Here is a 7,935-nt window from a genome sequence, read left to right on the forward strand (position 1 = left end):
CAGGCATAAAAGAGTACTACTAGGAATCACAAAGTGAGAGTTGATGGAGATATTGCAGTGGTGGTAATTGACTGATAGGGGGTGTAGGTGGTTTTCACAGTGATAATGTACACTAGTGGAATACTGGAAATAACATGTTGGGAAAATTGGAACCCCGAGCGCAGCGGAACAAAGGATCACAAAGGGCAATTGGTGATTTGAACCAAACATGGGAGATATAATAAGAAATAGACAGAAGATAAACAAGCAGACAACCACAACACAAGATATACGTGGTTCACCTGTACAGGCTACATCGACGGCCAACACCACCAGAAAAACTTCCATTAAGTCAAAGACCATTACATGCTCTTTCCACAACCCAAAACAAGACCAAAAGAGTTAACAAGACATACCCGAGAACACCATTGAAGAAACCATAGAAACCAACTCTCTAACCATTCCTCAAATCACCCTTATGTCTTCTGTTTTACACCGTCTTCACAGTTGCTAGTAACAGAGGAGAAACATGGAAACACTAGAAACTTGGTTTAGGCCAAATCCCTAAACCCTAAACACTAGAACACCAAAATCCTCTCTCTACAAGTTTTTATCTCACACCGATATTGACCTTCACGGTAGTACACGATCCTCCCTACCAAAAAGACCAAAATCCTAAGCACAAGGATTTACCACTCTTCTAGGTTGGATGTCTACAAACCTACAAATCTACTCCTATATATAGAGAACATAAACTTGGCCACCAAGTATTAGTCTCCAACAAGGAAACTAAACTCTTTCCTAAATTCTATAGGGCCCATATTAGGAAACCCACTCAATGGGGAAAAGGCCCAAAGATAGGAAACTCACGGTTTTCCTAACAATCTCCACCTCGGATCATACTTTCAAGCATGAGGCGATCACAGGAAATTACCTTCATCTTCCACCAAAGTTATTCACCATCTCTATATTCCCGTAGAATTACTTTCGAAGCTCAAATCCGAACTTCCATCTTCATAGAACCATCTCTTAGACCAAAAACACCATGACGTCGATAAAAGTCTTCAAACCACATTCTACCAGAAGAAGAACACTTGTGAAATTGATCATGTTTCACAAACACCATGAAAATCTTCAATCACCGTCAACGAATCCTTGCACAGACTCCACCATTGATCACCAAGAGAACCATCCAGAAGAATCACCATTAGCTCCACCTAACCAGTAAGCTAATTACATATTGAACTCTAATCCAGAAAGGAAGAATTAGATTCAATACCATACTCCAGCACATGTCATGATTACCGTGTATCTGAAACAAACCATCAGACATTTCCACTGTGATTAACATGCTTAATCCTTTGAGCGATTCCCAAAGCCATCACCAATCTGACATACTTTTTACCACCATCACACCCAACATACTCGCTCAGAATATATACCGTGTGAATGCCCATATTAACGTGGTACATGATTTCGAGATCGGGCACATTCTTGATATTACGTGCAAGCCATCAAGAATACTTTAACATAGACTTAAGAACATAAATCTATAACATCTCCTGCATAACTTCGAAGCGTTGCTGGACTTGCTTCTACATGAGACTTCACTGCCCCATCCTTTCTTCAAACTTTGTAACCCATTCTTTATAGTGTATGATTACTAACACTCTTCAAGAAGTATATATGTATTCCACCTCATTCCGCTTTATTCTGCATCCCATACTACATCACAAACCCAAACAAGGAACATAAACTTCTACCAAGTTGAACTTCCGATTTGTAAATCACATAACAAATCCATCTTTGTGTAAACACCGGTTGAAACATTATCTTCAAAACATATTTCTCCACCCGAACAATAAACCATCATCCAATTCCAGGTTCACATCACACCAGCCCGTCCTTGGCTCTGATACCAATTGTTGGGAAAATTGGTACCCCGAGCGCAGCGGAACACAGGATCATAAAGGGAAATTGGTGATTTGAACCAAACATGGGAGATATGATAAGAAACAGAAAGAAGATAAACAAGCAGATAACCACAACACAAGATATACGTGGTTCACCTGTACAGGCTACATCGACGGCCAACACCACCAGAAAAACTTCCATTAAGTCAAAGACCATTACATGCTCTTTCCACAACCCAAAAAAAGACCAAAAGAGTTAACAAGACATACACCATTGAAGAAACCATAGAAACCAACTCTCTAACCATTCCTCAAATCACCCTTATGTCTTCTCTTCTACACCGTCTTCACAGTTTCTAGTAACAGAGGAGAAACATGGAAACACTAGAAACTTGGTTTAGGGCAAAGCCCTAAACACTAGAACACCAAAATCCTCTCTCTACAAGTTTTTCTCTTACACCGATATTGACCTTCACGGTAGTACACGATCCTCCCTACCAAAAAGACCAAAATCCTAAGCACAAGGATTTACCACTCTTCTAGGTTGGATGTCTACAAACCTACAAATCTACTCCTATATATAGAGAACACAAACTTGGCCACCAAGTATTAGTCTCCAACTAGGAAACTAAACTCTTTCCTAAATTCTATAGGGCCCATATTAGGAAACCCACTCAATGGGGAAAAGGCCCAAAGATAGGAAACTCACGGTTTTCCTAACATAACACTTCTACTTGGGAGATACGAATTAACAAAATTAAAACAAAGAAAAATTGCAACAAAAATAAATTTGCTCAGTTTAACATAGAATCACCCAAAGTAAGACTAGAAGAGATTAAACTGATTTACCATTAATCCTCTCAATGACAGTAATAAGACCTTGAGTTCCCATATTACCATCACCATTAGCAACCATACTTGAAAACAATTGCTTTGACAATGCAGCACCAGGTAAAACCACTGCATCTTTCCCTTCTCCGCCAGTCACACCCTGAATCAATTTCGAAACAACCCTTTGATTGAGCTTTTGAAGCAATTTCTTTAGCAAGAACTGGATCACTATTAATTGTATCAATCAAGACTCTACCTTTACTCAAACCTGATAAAACCTTATTATCACCCAACACTATTGATCTGATGGATGACCAACCATTGTGAACACAATATCACTCTTTTCAGAAACATCAGAAGGTGAATCAACAATTATGGCACCTTTTTGTTGCAAAGGTGAAGCTTTTTGTGGTGTTCTAGCTATACTGTGAGTGAATATCCAGCTGAGATTAAACGAGCAACCATATATTGACCCATTACTCCAATTCCTATCCATCCGATTCTTGTTTGATTTGGGTTTATGGGTTTTGGATATGGAGTATCCATCAATCTAATTTACAGAAGAAAAAAAACAGAGAATGAAGATGAGACAGAAGAGAAGAAGAATCAGAAACTTATCTCAAGTGGGCGTTCAAGACTTGAAGTCTTATTTTGGATAATGACTTGACTCAGACGAGCTATTAACCGGAACGGTATCTTAAACGGAAAATGGGTCAATTGTCCAAATATTTTTAAAACATGGTTCTAATGGACGAGTAAAAATTAGTATGGATGAAATGGACACCAAAAAAAATAGTAAGAATGAAACTGGATTTATCCTGGATTAAACTTGAAAAATAGCGAGGATGAAACTGATGCATCCTGATGTAAATCAAAAATAAGAAAAAATATTTTTAAATGGGTAGGATGAAACTTTTGACATCCTGGCTATTTTTACATTCTCGTCCATTTAAACAGTATCAAATTTTACATGTCTTTTTCATCCAGGAATTATTGATTTTGATCCATTTAACCAATTTTGTGTGTCCTAAAATGGTCAATAAGGATTTTTAGCCTCTGCCCCCCCCCCCCCTGTCGTCTATATATCTCCACCTCAAATTATTCACAACAAAATACATCCCAAAATGTCTTCTAGTAACAAACAAATATCTCTCCACAAAAAAATGGAAGTCTGACTTCATAGCCGGCTGGCCAATTCGTTAGAATTTATGTGCAAACTACCTATGGATATAAAAATACCCATCTTTATCCCCTCAGTCCTCACAGTATAAAATATCGCCAAACATGGCCGCATTCTTCATGTTGAATTCCATTTGCTTTAGCGTTATAATCTTGTTTGTAGTTGCGGATCAATCCGGTTCAGGAACTTAATCGTTCATGTGTAAGGAAGCCGGAAGTATGTTTACCTATTGCCAAGTACTTTTTTTTTCTCATATAAATGATTTGAAACATTCCTAATAGCCAAATGATCAACTTGAAACAAAAATAGTTCTTGAACAATAAATTGTTTTTAACTGAGATTGCTAAGGCCTATTCCTATGCATATGGCAAACATCAAGTTTTGCCATATATGCACACACTATGGGTATGCCAAACAACCAAACTCATATGCCAATATGCAAGGAATAACATATAGGCATACACGATAGAGTTTCCAGCGAGCGATAGAGTGTCCATCGCTCGATGGTCAAGCCAGCGCTTGCTGGTCATTAAACTGCCATCGCTAGTCAAGCTGTCGCTCGGCTCTCAGAACATCGCCTACCAGATCTTCATCTAATGGCTAGTATTTCCCCCTCTATAAATACCTAATTTCAGTTTCATATCAACTCACCCCAGAATTTCTAAACCTTTGTAAAATTTCTCAATCTTCTTCTTCAAATCTATAACAATCACATCTTCTCTACAATTATTTTCATTTCTTATAATATAGATTCACAATCTCAAAGTCAAGACAAAGGCAAATCTAGAAAAATCAAAGTCCGTGGTGCAAAATACACACTGATAGAGGACGAATGCATTTGTCGTAATTATGTTTATTTTACCCAATATTGTATCGATGGTGCACAACAACATGGTAACACCATGTGGGATAATATATTTTTGAAATATGAAGAACAAACCACGAACATCAATTCTCGTGATGCAAAAGGATTGGCATAACACTTAATTGTAATCAACAGAGAAGTAGTCGCTTATGTTGCATTGATAATGCAAGCCAAGAGAGCAGGCAAGGAGAGTGGTCAGAACGATGTTGATTTTGAAACAAAGGTTCGTTTAGATTGGCAGTGAAAACATGGTAAACAGCTCGCTTTCGAAAGTTCTTATCATATTTTGAAGGAGTTGAACAAATATAATCCATATTTCTTAATAACTAATCAACAAGTACCTGAAAGGTCACCATATAATTCTTCTCCGTCAACACCAAATTCAAATTCTTCACCAGATACTGCAAGAAACCCAAAAGGTAACTTAGTTTTTAATAATTATGAGGATGATGGTAAGAGAAAATTTCCAGGGAGGAACAATGCAAGACTATCTAGAAAATTAGCTCAAGAAGGAGGGAGTTCCGGTGGATTTAACATGACGGAGTTTATGGAACATCAAAAGGCCGTCGAGAAGCAAAAAGCAGTTGATAGGAAATTTCAAAACAGGGAGAGTGAAAAAAGTCGTCTTTCTCAAGAAAAATTTGGGTTTGACTATGATAAGCATAACATTCTTCAATCTAACACTTCAATTATGAACGCCCAACAAAGAAATGTGTGGCAAATTGAATTTAACAGAATTCAAGCACAGATTGAACAACAAGCTGGATTTACTAACAACAATGGTGATGATGATGATGATGACGACACTGATGATGAGTTTGATGTAGTAGTTCCTCTAAATGATTGATGTATTAAATTAAGTTTTAATTTAAAGTATTGCATTTTAATTTGATATGTTGTTGCTGATGTTAGAGCATTGCTCGGTCGACCTCGCATGCGTTGCTATCTCAAGCATGTTTGTCAATGTTAGTGATCAAAACTATAAGTCTTGATTTCTAGTCTACTATAGATACACTTTAGCGCCCCTAAAGCTAGCAGCTGACTAATCCAAGAGATTAACTAAATTAAGAGGCATTAAGGATCTAAAACATATACTTAAACGTTCAATTAAGAAAACTGCTACAAAACTTAACCCAAAACTAGCCTCGCTCAGAATTATATATACAAAAACTCCTCTCAAATGATACATATACAATAGTCATTTGGTTTACAAATAGTATATACAACATAATAAACATAGAAACAGTTAACTAATTAACGGAGTCAACTCCTCGAAGCTTTCGCTGCGCAACTCTGATCTGTCTCTGAAACTGAAAGTGGGAAAGGGTGAGCACATCATCCCTATAAGGGGTGCCCAACAGGAATAACATTTAACTTTAAAGAAATCATGAGAAATATTTGGAAACCATTACATGTTTTCCAAAACATCAAAGTGACTAAGTCACTGGAAATACACAAAGCTAAGGTCTCGGACTAGGATAGAAAGTGTAGTTGAGCTCAAGAACTCCACGATAATCATCATACAAGACGAAGGACTACTCAAGGAACCGGTGGATCTTCATTGACTAAAAGGTAGGTGGAGACTTGAACTTATCTATCACTCAAAAGTCTATTTATCTCCTATCTTGAGACAAAAGTCGTTTTGCTATATAGACTTAGATTATACACATTTGCTATTTCGAGCCGACTTTATCTCGCCTATCTATTTCTCGAAATATGTGTTGGTAAGCTTTCGCTTTAACCAAGTTCATCTTTACCCAGTGACGAAAGTCATGACAAGTTTCAATCACTTTGGAAATTGCTTACTTTGACGAAAAATAGTTTGTGAATAACAACTATAGAATATCAACGTCCTCTAAGAATGTTCCAATGATTGAAATGAGAGTTTAGATTATATAACTATTGGAGGATATAAGCATGTTTTTGGAAACACATATATATGTATAACTCCTTATTCCTTGAACCGAAGTTTGCGAACTTTGTTGATCAAGAGAAACGGAATGTGGCATGAGCCATGTCCGCAAACTCAGTCCGCGAACTGGCGGAAGTTCTCGACCCGAGAATTTCTGCTGGAGTTTGTGAACTCCTTCAGTGAACTTAAGTCCGCGAACCCAGTCCGCGAACTTGAGTAGGTTATATCTAAAAACGATTTTTGTGAACTTATTCTTATATAAACTAAGGAATACAAATTGCAAACTGTGGCTATATAGTTCATGAACTGATTCGAGTGAATCAAATCGTTTTTGCTTCGATTGTGTCTTGTGTAGTTACATAATATTTCCTTGCAATTGAGCAACTCTCTAACTAGTTCATTTGAGTCACTTGAACTAGTTATGGTGAAGAAGAATATGGTTGATATGAAAGTGATCATATGGCTAACCATTTGGTTGACTATTGTTGAACCAAAAAGTGTACAAGTTTGGGTACGGTTACGCAAACATAGAAACGTGCATTTCATTTGTGTGTAACAAGCTAGTTTTCGATCTAACGATTGAAAGATATTAGCTTGAATCTAAATCAGGTTTTCATCTAACGGTGAATATTGAATGCTTTGTTACCAAGCTAACATTGATTGCAAACCCTGATTTGAAAGACTATATAAGGGAGAGCTCTAGCAACTGGAAAACCTAATCCCCACACCTTCCGTGTGATACTAGTTGTGCTAAGCTAGTGTCGATTCTCCTTTAACCTTTGGTTTCTTCTTCTAAACCAGGTTAACGACTTAAAGGCTTCATTGAGATTTTGAAGCCAGACCGATACTACTTTCTCGTAGTTGTGTGATCTGATCTTGTTGTTTCTATCGTACGAGTATAATTGTAATAATTGGCTTGAGATTGATATCTCCGATAGGCAAGATATAAAAGTAATCACAAACACTCCGTCTCATCGTTTTTGATTCCACAATATCTTTTTTTGCTGCGTCGATTATGATTATCGTGAGGTGATTGCTAATACTAGGCTGTTCTTCGGGAATATAAGTCTGGTTTATCAATTGGTTCATGTTCACCTTGATTTATCAAAAGACGGAACAAAACTCGTAGGTATATTCGTGGGAGACGGATTTATCTATTACCGTAGAATTTTTTGTGTGATACATATTTGTTTATTAAAGTCTTCGACTTTGCGTCGTAGCAACTCTTAGTTGTGGGTGAGATCAGCTAAGGGAA

General features: G+C 37.2%; 1 pseudogene; it reads right to left on the minus strand.

Annotated features, from left to right (window-relative positions):
* Window positions 1–2,524: 2,524 nt before the first annotated feature.
* On the minus strand, window positions 2,525–3,425 carry LOC113274981 (annotated as a pseudogene).
* Window positions 3,426–7,935: the final 4,510 nt, after the last annotated feature.

This window comes from Papaver somniferum, chromosome 4, assembly GCF_003573695.1.
Source record: "Papaver somniferum cultivar HN1 chromosome 4, ASM357369v1, whole genome shotgun sequence".
Lineage (NCBI taxonomy): Eukaryota > Viridiplantae > Streptophyta > Magnoliopsida > Ranunculales > Papaveraceae > Papaver > Papaver somniferum.